Consider the following 15513-nt stretch of genomic DNA (forward strand, 5'->3'; position numbering starts at 1 on the left):
ATTTGTAAACGAATAAAGCCTTAAAACTGAATATCCTATCCCGAAACATCCATCCATAAAACCACATTCATAACCATTCATCGCATGAACTTTAAACCGAACGCAGTAAAACCCACCAACACTGTAAAAAGATTCATTAAAATAATGGACTTTGGGATCAGATAACCAGCAACCTGGCTCTGATACCAATTGAAGGAGCTTTAGCTATAAAGATCCGTGAGCGGAAGTAAGATCGTCCCAATTTCCATTTTTCATTGGATATAAGTTTTACAGGTAAACAAGAACAAGATATGCATTTACATAAATTATAGCATGTAATACTAAAGGAAAACTTAGGGTTTCAGAAACCCTTACCTTTGAAGAACACTTTCTTCAAGAATCCCTCGAACAAGTCACGAACGAATCTCCTTCTTCAAACGGGACATCACAAAATGGAGCCTCCTGTATTCTTCTTAGGGATTGAGAATGGCAAGAGTTGTAGGCTCTGCCTTAGGGCTTTAGAAGAGGGAAGGAGATGGAGAGGAAGAGAGAGAGGAGAACAACTTTTCTTCTCTGTTAATTTTTCCAAAGAGAACATTTTTTTTCAGTGTTTTCTTAGGAAGAAGATAAATCATATGCATCTTCTTCTCTCACACAATCCACGTAATTGACTGAGAGAAAATTAGAGGAGGAAGTTGTAACTCCCTCCCTTTAATTAATTAATAATAATTTAATAAAATTAAATTAATAATAATTATACATATAATAACAACCTTATTTTATATATATAAACTATATGTTATATCCCATATAATACATAATGTATAGTTACACACTATAGCATATTGTATTTTTTCTCTACAATACATGGTATTTAATATAAATCACATTTATATTAAATTCACTTATACGAATCTCATTCATATCATTAATATTTGAATCATATTCAAATATTTAATTCCTCTTAACTTATTTATGGTATTTAATATAAATCATATTATATTAAATTTAATTACATAATCTCATTCATATAATTAGTATTTGAATCATATTCAAATTCCTATCATATTACCTTATATTATAATGTATCAAATACATTATATTAATTATATTTCATATATAATTAATTTAATTAATTATATTCCATTTAATTAAATTAAATTAAATATATCATATGTAATTAATTCTGTCAATTAATTTGAATACTTCAAATTAATCAAAAAATAATTCTTAATTAAATCCCTGTTGAGTTATAGAGGGGACCTTATGGACCTGTAGATTGAAGCTCCAACGGTACTCAAATAATTAATTAAACTCTTTAATTAAATTATCCAACATCCATTATTTGTCGGTCATTCTACTCAAGTCCGACAATTGCACTCTTTGTACTACAAATAAATTTCTGTGTCCACTGGATATAACCAATTAACAGTGCGATGACCCTTCACAAATTTCTCGAAAGTACAGCTGGGCCAAAATTATCATTTTGCCCCTGTAGTTACATCTAACACCTTAAGTACCACTAATTCCTCTAATGAAAAATAAGTCATAGTCTAACTATGACCAAGTCCCTCTCGGGCTAAGAGAGGGTGTAGCCATTATATTCAAGTCCCGGAATCAACCCTTCAGGGAGACATTTATCTACTTGCCCTACATCGGGGAAGGAGTGAACTTCATCTCGTGTAGCTGTGTTCCCAGCTCCCCAGTCAAACGAATCCCCAAAATGGTAGACTTGTTGAGCTTACAATCTAGCCACTCTCACCTATACAAATGAAAGGACCGCCCTCATAGGCAGGAGTTCACAACTCACTCAGAATTCAGGTCATGTTACCTATGATCATCCTGGTGAAATGTAAGTCTCTATTGTAAGTCTCTATTACAAAGAGGACCTATGAGCGAAAGCAAGATCATTCCAAATTCATTGTGACAAAAATACCATATTCAGAAACACAAATTACGGAATGCTTTTCAAACTTAAATGATAGAGGAACGAGAAACATACCTCTTAAAGAACTTTTTTTTTCCTAGAACTCTAGCTCTCGTCAGGATTGGCAACTCATGCTATCGCTGTGATCGATAAGTCTATCGTCCACCAAATCTCACTGTCGCTCACCACGAATGGTCTTCTACACGAACAAGACAGCAAGGAAGACACCACAACTCAGGAACCTTGGTATTCTCGGAGTGAGAATCCAGAAGGTGTAAGCTCTATTGGATTTGGTAGAGGGAAGGAGGAAACAACGATCGTGTACAACGGCAAAGTAAGTGGGAGAGGTTTTGAGTCTATCGCATAGACGGGTGCTCGATCGTTTAGCAAAAGGTACACGATCGTTTAGTAAATTGAGGCTAATCGTTTAGAAAATCGTTTAGGTAAATCGCTCGTGCGCACGATCATTTAGAAAAGACTATGCGATCGTTTAGGTAAGTTACGCATGTACATGATCGTTTAGGAAACTTAAGCTATCGTGTATGCTCTCATTTACTAGACGATGGACAGTGTACTAATCATGAAGTGATTATCCGATTATCCAATCTCTTTGTAAAATGAAAACTATTTTCATTATATCCTTCAGTTACAAAACTGATTGCAACTTCCCACTATCTCATTCAATTGTAGAGAAAAAACCACCAACAGTTATCTCATAATTGTTTAATTAAAAATAAATAAAATCATATTATATTTGTAACCTATAGTTTAATATCACATCATATGCAACATATAAACCATAGTTCTTTTCTCCTCCACTAGATATAAATCACTTTTGGTGCATTAGGTAAACATGCCCACACCTAGAATAATCATCTATAAAACTAATGAAATATTCATACCCTCCTCTTGCTCTAACATTTAGAGGCCCACAAAGGTATGAGTGAATCAGCTCTAGGGGTTCTTTGGCTCTAAAAACTTTTCCAGGAAAAGATCTTTTTGTCATTTTACCCTCAAGACAGGACTCACATGGTGGTAATGAACTGTCTTCCAATTTATTTAGATGACTGTTCTGAACCAATCTCTCAATTCTGTTGAGATTTATGTGACTTAGTCTCAAGTACCAAATATAGGCATTTGGAGAAATCTTCCTCTTCTTATGAGTCCCAGTAGTTTTAAACATCTCTATGTTCAACACAGCTTTGACCTCAGTCGGTTTTAACATGTACAAGTTCTTTTCTAATTTTGCAGAGCAAATCTATTTATTTCCCATATTGATGAACACTTCACCATTTTTGAAATAAGCTTTATAATTTTGTTCTAGCAAACAGGAGACAGATATTAGATTCTTTTTCAAAGAAGGAATATAATATACATTTTTCAAATAAATGTACTTATCTTCTATAAATAACTTCATATCTCCCACTGCTTTGGCCGAAACAATCTCCCTGGTCCCTACTTTAAAGATTGTTTCACCTTCTGTCAACTGTCTCCAGAAACTTGTTTCCTGTGAGATAGTACATACATGATTAGCAGCACCTGAATCAATTATCTATATTTTATCGTTTTCCACTAAACATAATTCGATAACAAGTAAATCATATTTATCTTGTAGTTTGAATTCAACATTCTCATCTACATAATTCATAATTTTAGATGAGTTGGAAGATAGAGGACAATCCTTTGTTAAAACTTTGTTGGTATAATCAACCACTAGTAATTTGTTTGTCGATTTTATTTTACTGTTATGTACATCGGAAGTGAGCATACTAGAATTTAACATGCTGATAAAATTCAAACAAATTTTAATTAGCAAATTGTAACTAAGTCAGAAATCAAGTTTCAGCAAAAAGTAATAATGTACCCATAACCATTATTTATTTACAACGATATTTTAGTGAGTCAGAATATGTGCTACCGTGAGGCAGTCAGATACTCCTTCACTAAAACAAAAAAAATTGACCAAACACTATCCCCGGAATAACTCTTATTCCTATAGTCATTTAGTTATCGTTTTCAGTCAAGATCTTTACTAACAACTTAGTAATTCTTGTAAGTGTTATTCCTATAGGACGGTATGAATTTGCCTCTAAAAATAGAAGACAACATCCAAGACGGAACTATAAGACCCTATTAATTTTACTAAAGCCTGAGTTGTTCCGAATCCTATGTTACAACCCTCCGTGGGGCTAGCCGTCGCTAAACGACTAGCAAAGAGCCGCCTAAAGCAAACTAGCAGGCACAACATAGGAATCTCACGGTTCAGACTAATGGAGGAGACCGTAGGATATATTGACACATGTCCTTCGCCCACTTACTATGAACTACTTCCTCCGTTTACCTTGATATTGACTCATACAAAACACTTTCCGAATGGAGGCCAGTTCCACGGTGACACGAAGCGTCATATGAATCTCACGATGTAAATTATGTGGAGACGTGGCGGTTGAAATCTATATATCGTATAATAAACTTATGTTTGAACAACTTCCTCTTATTCACCGAAATCTAGATTTAAGTTAAACAATACTTTCTGAATGGAGGTCACTTCCACGGTGACACGAAGTACCGCTTAAATTTGGATTGTGAACTCTTAGAGACGTGAGAGCTAAAAAAAATGTATCGTCTATGTTATTAATCTCCCACTGAAGTTTTCTAATAACTCTATCGTATAGAAGTTATTAAACTGCCATTGAAGTGTTCTATTTTGGGTAGATTTATACTTAGAATCTTTTCGCCTAATAAAACAACCCTAAGTCTATGTGGTTTATCCAAGTATACCTCTTATAATTGGATTTTAAACTATGATGTCTAGGTGATAAACCATTTTATTACCTCACATCATTCACGTATGCTCATAAAACCGATTACCAACGCTTAATTAGTCGACCACAATCCCCAAAAGGCCTGTACGTCTCTCTTATTTGTGTCTGCCCTATAATAAGAATGAATTCCTTGGTTAATGTCATTGGCTCATTTTTTAGCTCAACTTAAACATTTAACTTAACATCATACTCAGGGATTTTTCCTTATAATTTACTGATCGCATAGCTTAACTTATCACATCACTTATACCTAGCCAATTTACCTTTTTACTTGGCTGAAGAAAAGCAACCTTTCTTACATGTGGTCGAAAAGTCACAAAGACATGCTTTTGTGCCTATGTGACGAGCATTTGTTGCGTGTCTCACTTAGCATGCCTTGATTGCTGACACGCTCCTTTGTGAAGGAACTCTTATTCAAGAGAACCAATGAGCGGAAGCAAGATCTTTTCAAGCCCATTGTGAAAGAATAAATGCATTCACAAACATACAAAATAGTTATGCATCTTCAAGAAAATTACAGAATGCTTTCTTAATCAAATAAAAAAGGAATTGAGAGACATACCTTTGAAGAACTCTTCTTCTGGAAATCTCTCGCTCTCGTGAGAATTTTTCGGCAATATCTCGCTCTCGTGAGCAACGTCTAGCAACCTCTCGTTGTCGTCACAATCACGAAAAGTCTGATCCTCGAATAGCAACCCTTCGACATTACTACTCGACAACCTTGGTATTCTCGGAGTGAGAATCCAAGAGGTGTGGGCTCTGTGTGAATTTGGTAGAGGGAACGAGAAAGAAAACAATCGAACTACATGATCGAGTAAGTGGGAGAAAGGTTTTGTCTATCGCATAGACTGAGAGTACTTGATCGTTTAGTAATCTCTCACTCCCGTGAGAATCGTCTAGCAAATCATCTAGTAATATCTAGCTCTCGTGAGCAATCGTCTAGTAAATCTTGTCGATCGTTTAGTCTCTCGTGAAGGCTATCGTGTAGTCTCTCGTGAGCGAACGATTAGTGAAGTAATTAATGAAGCAATCTCTTTGTAAAATGAAAACTCTTTTCATTTTATTCTTCAGTTATTAAAACTGAACATAACCTTCCACTTCACGCACGGTTAAAGGAGAACCAAATAACCAACTAAAAAATTATCTTATAAATATTTTTATTATAAATAAATATAATAACTAACTTATCATATTATATTTATACCTATAGTTTTAATATCACATCATATGTAATATTTAAACAATAGTTCTTTTCTCCTTTATTTAAAATGAATCATATTTATACCAAATCCTCCAATTAATGTATCTAATACATCATATCAATTATATCACATATAATTGAACCAATTTAATTATATCATATATAATAAAATTCTATCTTGTTAATTTGAACACTTCAAACTAACCCAAAAACTGATTCTCAACTTGAATCCATTGAGCTACCGAGGGGACCTTATGGACCTATAGTTTGAAGCTCCAACGGTACGTGAATAATTGACTAAACTCTTTAATCACGATATCATCCATCTATTAACTTTCGGGCACTCCACTAAAGATCGACAGTTGCACTCTTCTCACTACAGATATATTTCTGTTTCCATTGGATATAATCAATCAACAGTACGATAACCCTTCACAAATCGCTCGTAAGTACAGTTGGGCCAATTTACCGTTTTTCCCCTATAGTTACATCTAACTCCTTAAGTACCACTGATTCCTCTAATGAACAATACATCATAGTCCTACTATGTGTGAATACCAATTGGGCCATGAGAAAATGTATGGCGCCACATTGTTCAAGCCTTGGAATCAACCCTTAAGGGAGCAATCTATCTGCTTACCCCTACTTTAGGGAATGAGTAAATTTCATCTTATGTAGCTAAGTTTCCAACTCCCTAATCAGACGAATCCCCAAAGTGGTAGGTTTGAGTCGTCAATCTGGCCGCTTGCATCGAATCAAATCAACGGACCGCCCTCATAGGCAAGAGTTCCCAACTCACTCAGGATTAAGGTCATGTTACCTATGGTTATCCTAGTGAAATGAAGGTCCCTGTCATGAACGTTGTTATATAACGAGACTAAACATTTCGTGGTCCGGCCTTATACAAACTCCTTTGTATAGGATACCCCGCTCGTATGTCTCCACGTGAATGATCAGGATCAGTCCATCTGTAGCAGTTTACAACACTTGTAACATCTACAAAGTGGGTCGTATCTGTAGTATCACCAGGATAAGGTGTCCCTCCTTTATCCATATACTACAGATCATTTAGGTTATCACCTAAGGCATGATCTACTTGTATATCTCCCCATACATGCTTAAGTTACAATGATAATCAAGGATCTAATTTTATTGGTTTGTGGTTAATGCAACTAAAATATCTCATATTTCATAGACAACAGTGAAGAAAATATATCATATTATTACATCACAAGTATTTATTCATACAGTTGTTTACAACTACAAGACCCAACGAGATTTAGAGCATCAACCCCAACACTTTGTGCAGTCTCACGCCTTACCCCATGTGTGCACCTTACCCAATGACTACCTTCTTTCGCATGAATCCTTGCTAATCGCTTACGTGCGTCGCATACCCTATCCAGTCAGTTGCTTGCTTATCCTTCGGATGCAACTACCTGTTTATTCATTCATAACATTAATCAAGATTTCAACTTCCAAATTTAATAACCTGCAAACTAACCATTATTTAACTAAACTTCCTTTTAAGAACTTGCTCATAAACACTTTAAGTTTCTTACCTTATAATTCAAGCATCAAATTCCTCTAGCTAAGCTAGAAATCCTCTACTCTTATCAAGCTTGCCCAAAATTCCTTCAATACAACTAAGCTTCAAGTGGCAGCAATACTTCCTCTTAGAAGTCTACAAATTTTGGCAAAAAAGTTTCCTTCTTTGCAATATATATTTATACTTGGGCTTTCATGTAAGCTTATCTTAATTAATCGCCACCCGGTATGCTAATCGTCAATTAACATTTCTAAGGTTGCCACTTAGCCAACTTACTAATTGATTAAGTTCAACTCTTCAACTTAACTCCATCGCATAGGGCTTACGATCACTTAAGCCTTCTCCTCCTCATTGCATACTTCTATTACACAGAGAAAGCTTATTACAGAAGGATCTCATACCGAGAGTTCCATGAGTGGTCTTAGATCGCTTCGATTTCACAGTGACCGAAACAAAAACGATATACATTCCATACAAATAGTTATGCATATTAAACTCATCATTGGAATGCTCAGAATACAATAAAACACAAGGAAATGGTTCATACCAGATAAAGACACTCTTCGAACGACTAAACCCAAAGCAGCGTAAAACCTCCCACCGATCTACCAGCACCCGGCGAGTCTGTCAACTGCAACAGCACGATCCAAACGTACACGAACAATGCCACGGGGACGACACCACCACAAAAGAAACCTGGGTATCCTTGGCGTAAAAAACCAAAAGAGTAGGCTCTAGTGAGTTTGGTAGAGGATGGAGGATAAGATGTCGTGTAGATGATAAGCAAGTGGGACATGAACTCTGCTATCGTATAGCGAAAATGCTTATCGTATAGTAGAGCTACACGATCGTTTAGGAAAAACTGAACGATTGTTTAGAAAAGATGTATACAATCGTTTAGAGAACATGTGAACTAGACGATCGTTTATCGTATAAGCTCTCGCGATCGCTCTTTCACGAATTCTTTTTGGGCCCGGGCGATACGAATGCACGATTGAATAATAAAATGGAAACAATTTTCATAGCTTTAACCCGCTGGTTGCCATAACCTTCGCATCCCCACTTCCCACGTCCGAACGTGGATTAATCGGTTAATTATCAAATAATTAATCAATTAATTTAATTAATAAAAATAATCATATTATATTTATATCCTATAGTTTGATATCATGTATCTACTATAGTATTTCTCCTCTACTTGATATAAATCATATTTATATCTAATTTCCTCAAAAATAATGTATCACATACATTTAGCCAATTATATCATATATAATTAACCAGTCCAATTATATTATATATAATTGAACTTTCACTTGTCAATTTGAACATTTCAAATTAACCCAAACACTAGTTCTCGACTTTATTCAAGCTATCCACGTGACCTATGGACTTGTGGCTCAAAGCTTCAACAGTACATAAATAGTTGACTAAACTCTTTAGCCACGAGATTCACCATCCGTTAACTGCCAGTGATTCCACTAAAGACCAACAGTTGAATTCTTCTTATCGTAGATATATTTCTGTTTCCATCGGATATAACCAATCATGAGTACGATGACCATTCACAGATGCTCGTAAGTACAGTTGGGCCAATTTACCGTTTTGCCCCTGTAGTTACATCTCACTTTTTAAGTACCACTGATTCCTCTAATGAACAATACAACAGAGTCCAACCATGTGTGAACACCTCTTGGGCCAAAAGAATGTGTATGGCGCCACATCGTCAAGGCCCAGAATCAGCCCTTAAGGGAGTCATCTATCTACTTACCCCTGCCTCGGGGAAGAAGTGAATTCCATCTCGTGTAGCTGAGTTCCCAGCTCCCAAATCAAATGAATCCCCAAAATGGTAGGTTTGAATCAGTGACTTGGTGACTCGCACCCATACAAATCAAAGAACTACCCTCAATGGCAAGAGTTCCAACTCAGTCAGGATTGAGGTCATGTTACCTATGTCATCCTAGTGAAGTGAAGTCTCTATCATAAACGGTGTTATATAACAAGACGTTAACACTTAGTGGTCAGGTCTTATACAAACTCTTTGTATAGGACACACCCCTGCTCGCATGTCCCCAACACGAATGATCAGGATCAGACCATCTGTGGCAAGTCACAACACTTGTGACCATTCCACAAAGCGGGCCGCGTCCGTAGCATTACTAGGATAAGGTTTCCCTCCTATATCCATATACTACAGACCATTTTAGTTATCACTCAAGACATGATCCACTTGTATGCACCACATATATGCTCGAGTCACATACAGATAACCAAGGATTTTATGTTTATTGGTTTATGATAAAGCAAATAAAACAAATAATCGAGCAAAACAACAAGATATGAAGTAAATATCATATATTAACAATCACCGGTGTTCGTATATACTATTTACAAACTACAGGACACAAGACTTTAGGGCATAAAACCTTCAATCTCCCATTTGTCCTAAAGCGAAGTGGGGTGTACAAAAAACTTAGTACAAAACAATAAACTGGGGCATAAAAGCCCAGTGAAATAAAATCTCCCACTTGCCCTAGTTCAGTCGCGGGCAATCCTGTAGACCCATGCTCCGTAGGTAACCCTCAAACACTGTAGCCGTGAGAGCCTTCGTAAACGGGTCAGGAACATTGTGCTCCGAAGCGATATGCATGACGATCACGTCCCCTCGATGCACTATCTCGCGGATCAAATGATACTTCCGCTCTATGTGTTTACCGTGCCGGTGACTTCTTGGCTCCTTGGAGTTTGTCACTGCCCCACTACTATCACAATAGAGGGTAATAGGCCTAAACATATCTTGAACAACTTCCAGGTCTGTCAAGAACTTCCTGAGCCAGACGGCCATCTTAGCAGCTTCGCAAGCCGCTACATACTCAACCATCATAGTGAAGTCGGCAATGCACCCCTGCTAGTACTTCGCCACACTACAACTCCTCCGTTAAGAGTAAATACTGATCCTAGTGTGGACTTGCAAGAGTCCTTATCAGTCTGAAAGTCAGAATCCGTGTATCCTGTAAAGATCAAATCCCTTGAACCATACATGAGCATGTAGTCCCTCGTTCTCTGAAGATACTTGAGGATGTTCTTCACTATGGTCCAGTGACCCTGGCCTAGGTTAGACTGATACCTACTGACTATGCCCACAGCGTAGAAGCTGTCAAGATGAGTACAGAGCATTGCGTACATCAAACTGCCAACGGCAGACACATAAGGGATTTGTCTCATCTCCTCAACCTCTTGAGGCGTCTTATGACACATTTCCTTAGACAAAGTGACTCCATGCCTGAATGGCAGTAGGCCCCTCTTGGAGTCCTGCATCGAGTACTTGAGCAACATCTTGTCAATATACGATGCCTGAGACAGTGCTAGCACGTTGTTCTTACAATCCCGAAAGATCTGGATACCCAAAACAAACTGAGCCTCTCCCAAATCTTTCATTTGGAATTGGGGCGCTAGCCAGTTCTTAACTGCAGTCAGTAGACCTACATCATTCCCAATGAGTAGGATATCGTCTACATACAACACTATGAAAACTACTGAAGCGTTGATGATCTTCTTGTAGACACAAGGTTCATCAACATTTTGGTCAAAGCCATATAACTTGATCGTAGCATTAAATTGTATGTTCCAAGATCGAGACGCCTATTTCAGTTCATAAATGGACCGATTCAGTTTGCAAACCTTTTGCTCTTGACTTTGGGCTATGAATCCCTCGGGCTGCACCATATAAATGGTCTCCTCAAGATTGTCGTTCAGAAAGGCATCTTGACATCCATTTTCCTGATCTCATAATTATAATAAGTTGCAATAGGCAGGAGGATACGGATCGACTTTAACATGGCAACAGGCAAGAAAGTCTCCTCATAGTCAACTCCCTCTACCTGGGTATAACCCTTGGCCACAAGTCGAGCCTTGAAGGTCTGTACCTTCCCATCAGCACCCCATTTGCACTTGTACATCCATTTACAACCTACAGGGCGAACCCCATCAGGCTAATCTACAAAATCCCATACTGAGTTGAAATACATCGACTCCATCTCGAAAACCATGGCCTTGACCCATTCATCTCGGTCAACATCCTCCATTGCCTTCTTATAAGACAACGAATCCTCAAAGTCGTCATCTTCTACCATAGCAAGAATTTCCGTGAAACCCAGATAGCGAATGGGTGGATTTGCAACCCTCCCACTACGTCGAGGTTCTCTCAACTCTTAAGGTGGAACCGACCTACTGGATGAACTCCCATCAATAACTCTTGTTGATATAGTAGCCTCTTCAACAACTCTTGTTGAAGTTTCAGTAGTTTCATTGGAAAGCTCATGCAACACGACTTTGCTCCATGGACTGTGCTCCCTTATATGATCCTCCTCCAAGAAAGTAGCGTTTGTTGAAACAAACACCCTATTTTCCATTGGATCATAAAAATAAACCCCTCGTGTACCTTTGGGATAGCTTACAAAGAGGCATAACCTCGACCATGGTTCCAACTTCTTGGGATTAGCCTCAAGCATATGTGCAGGGCAACCCCAAATGCGGAAATGACATAAACTAGCTTTACGCCCGTTCCACAACTCCAGAGGTGTCCTTCCAACACTCTTGGAGGGAACAAAGTTGAGTATGTACACCGCAGTCTCCACTGCGAAACCCCAAAACAAGTCCGGTAAGGAAGCGTAACTCATCATCGATCGAACCATGTCTAACAAGGTCCTATTTCTCCTCTCCACTACACCATTCTACTGAGGTGTACCCAACGTTGAGAGTTGGGAAACGATTCCATGTTCTATCAAATAGTCCTGGATTTCGGAGTCCAAAAACTCTCCACCTCGATCTGATCGAAGTGTTTTAATCCGTCTATCCAATGCGTTTTCAACTTCAGCTTTGAACTCTTTGAACTTTTCAAAGGATTCAGACTTCCGTTGCAAAAGATAAACATACCCGTACTGGGAGTAATCATCAGTAAAACTTATAAAATACTCATAGCCACCTCGGGCTCGCATATTCATAGGACCACAAAGATCAGAATGTACTAACTCAAGAGGCTCCTTGGCTCTATAACCTTTTCCAGTAAAAGTTCGTTTAGTCATCTTATCCTTAAGGCAACATTCGCACACAGGTAAAGAATTTTCTTCTAACTCACTTAGAAGTCCATTCTTCACCAATCTCTCAATCTTATTGAGATTGATGTGCCCTAAACGTAGATGCCAAAGTTGGGCATTTTTCTTTGGAGAAATTCGTTGACGTTTAGATTGAGTTACGGTAGTTCTGAACATTTCAATATTATGGAGGGAATTAATGGCTAACGGCCTTAGCACATATAAATTCGATTCCAGATTTGCTGTGCAAATAAAAACACCATCCTTATGACTAAACGCTTTACTCAAATTAAAATAAACAAAGTATTTACATTGCAATAAAAACTTTACAAAAATAAGGTTCCTTTTTAGTTCAGGAATAATATATACATCATTTAAAATTAGAAACCTATTCTGTAAAGTCAACTGGAGTCCTTGCACTGCCACAGCTGAGATGACGTGCCCGGTGCCTACTCGCATCTTCATCTCACCAGCCTCCAGCTGTCGCGAAGATCTAATCCCCTGAAAAGAAGGAAAAACATGGTTAGTGACGCTGAAATCAATTATCCAGGTTGAATCATCATTCTCCACTAAACAAGTTTCGAGCACAAGTAAATCACATTTACCTTTATCCGCTTTGGCCTTAGTCTTTGCTACTTTCTTCTCATTCAAATACCAAGGACAGTTCCTCTTCCAATGTCCATCTTGGTTGCAATGGAAATACTTTCCCTTAGCAACTGGCGGATGCCTCCTCGGGGCTACAGGCGGTGGGTTAGCAGGTGTCTTCCCTTTTCCCTTACCACCATTCTTCTTCTTCCCCTTTGCAGAGTTATAAGTAGAAGGTGCAGATTTCGTTCCTGAGGTCGAACCTCTATGGAACGTCCTTAAGGATGAAGCAACATTTGCCTCACCCTTCTGCCTCTCCTTACCTTTTGGTAAAGATTGGTATGTCTGCAACTCGTTGAGGAAAGTTGTAAGGTTATATTTCACTTTGTTAAGAATCACATTGCTAACAAAGTGTAGGAAGCTCTCCGACAAAGAATGCAGGATTATGTTAATCTGGCTGCCCTCATCGATAGAGACCCATTCAACACCACCACATTAAAGTGGACCATGATCTTTAGCATATATTGACGAAAAGGTGCCTTCTTTCATTTTGGAGTTGAATATGTATTTAAGAGCCTCATGCATAAGCTGTTCAGATGGTTGTCCAAACATCCTCCGTAGGGACTCCATGATCTCACGGGCTGAGACCATAGGCTCATGCTTCTTGGCCAAGACGTCAGAAAGACTTGCCAAGATATAGGCTCGGGACTTCTCATTCGCTCTTGTCCATCACTCGTATGCCTCCCGAACATTTCAAGCGGTATTTGGAGCTGGAATAGGAGGACTAGCCTCCGTGAGAGCCAACATGAGATCCTCGATGATTAGGATCGTCATGATCATATGTTTCCATGTTGAAAAATTGTCGCCAGTTAATTTTTCGGCGCTTAACAACGATAAGGTGGCTATAGCCATTTGAAAAAGTTGTTGAAAATGCAAATAATCTTAATTAGATTTTGCTAAACCTCTTTTAAATGGTTTGGTTTTGCAAAACAGTTTCAAGAACTCTAAGTTATAGACTTCAATTTTGCAATGATGCCCCAGTGAGTCAAGACAAATGCCACTGGTGGGGTGATCAGTTGTCCCTTCACTGGGATGAGACATTCTTAACCATTAAGCAGAACCAACTCTTGGAACTGAACCTAATAGCCACCAATTTTTAGTCCATAATCGTTAACCTTTAACTATTCCGTGTAAGTGTAACCCCTCGTTTTCAGTGCCAGAGTCCCGTTTAATGTGCTTACCGTAGGGAAAAGAAAAATTAGGACAAGAGACTAAGTTACCTTGTCCTCTTACAAGAAATAAAATAAAGAAACACGCAAAACTGCCATCATTTAGGGAGACCGAGGGATATGCTGTCGCACTTCCCGCTCCCACTTACTATGAACATTCTCTCCATCCACCTTGATATTGACCTACCAAACACCATCCGTTGGGGGGACACGCAAAAGGTGCCACGAGGCCGAGGATAGATCTCACGGTGTGGACTTTAAGAGAAAAGTGAAAGGTTTAAGTGAAGCATCTTATGCCCCAAGTACTTCCCACTGAATGTTCTACCTAGGGATTCATTAACCTAGACAATCTGGCTACTGATTTTAGTCTAAGTGGTCTTTTTAAAGCCTGCTCATAAACAACGTTTGTTTATTAAATATAAACAAGTTCAAGTAGTCACATTTAAACACTTTAATAGGTTGTCCTTAACTTGCATGCATGCATCAAATCTATCTAATTCACCTTTCCAGATAAGTTCCCAGGTAGGGGTGTTACGTTTCTGTCAACTTAAATACCCTAGCCTAAGAAGAACCCGCCTTAGACAAAAGGTCTCTTATAGATAGATTTGCTACACTTTAACCTTTTATTAGCCAATTTAATCCTATTAAATTGATTAAAAGATTAAAGCCTTAGGGTTGCTAATCATATTAGAATCGTGATCTTAGGTCTATGTGATCCAATTTTTAAACATTTTAAACATGAATTAAACCTAAGTTAGCATGCATGTCTTTCTTATTTCTTATTTTTATTTCTAATTTATCTTTAACTCTTAAAAAGAAACAACTAAAAAACATTGCGCATGATGAGGCGTTTATAACAATTATAAAGTAACCTATGTATCATGCTTCATGCAATGTCCAGTCATTACTATATAACTTTTATATAACACATAATAACCAAGCAAACATGCTATCATTCACCCTTATACTATAACAATTATAATATAAAGATGATGCATGTTAATGCTTTTTATGCATGCATAAATATAACTCTTATATTATATGATGCATGAGCATGCTCTTACATAATTAAAATCATACTTCTCTAAATTATACAATTACAATAAAGAGATGATGCATGATCAA

Source organism: Benincasa hispida, unplaced genomic scaffold (assembly GCF_027475165.1).
Source record: "Benincasa hispida cultivar pf3 unplaced genomic scaffold, pf3_genome.v1.1 HicScf675, whole genome shotgun sequence".
In the NCBI taxonomy this organism is placed as follows: domain Eukaryota; kingdom Viridiplantae; phylum Streptophyta; class Magnoliopsida; order Cucurbitales; family Cucurbitaceae; genus Benincasa; species Benincasa hispida.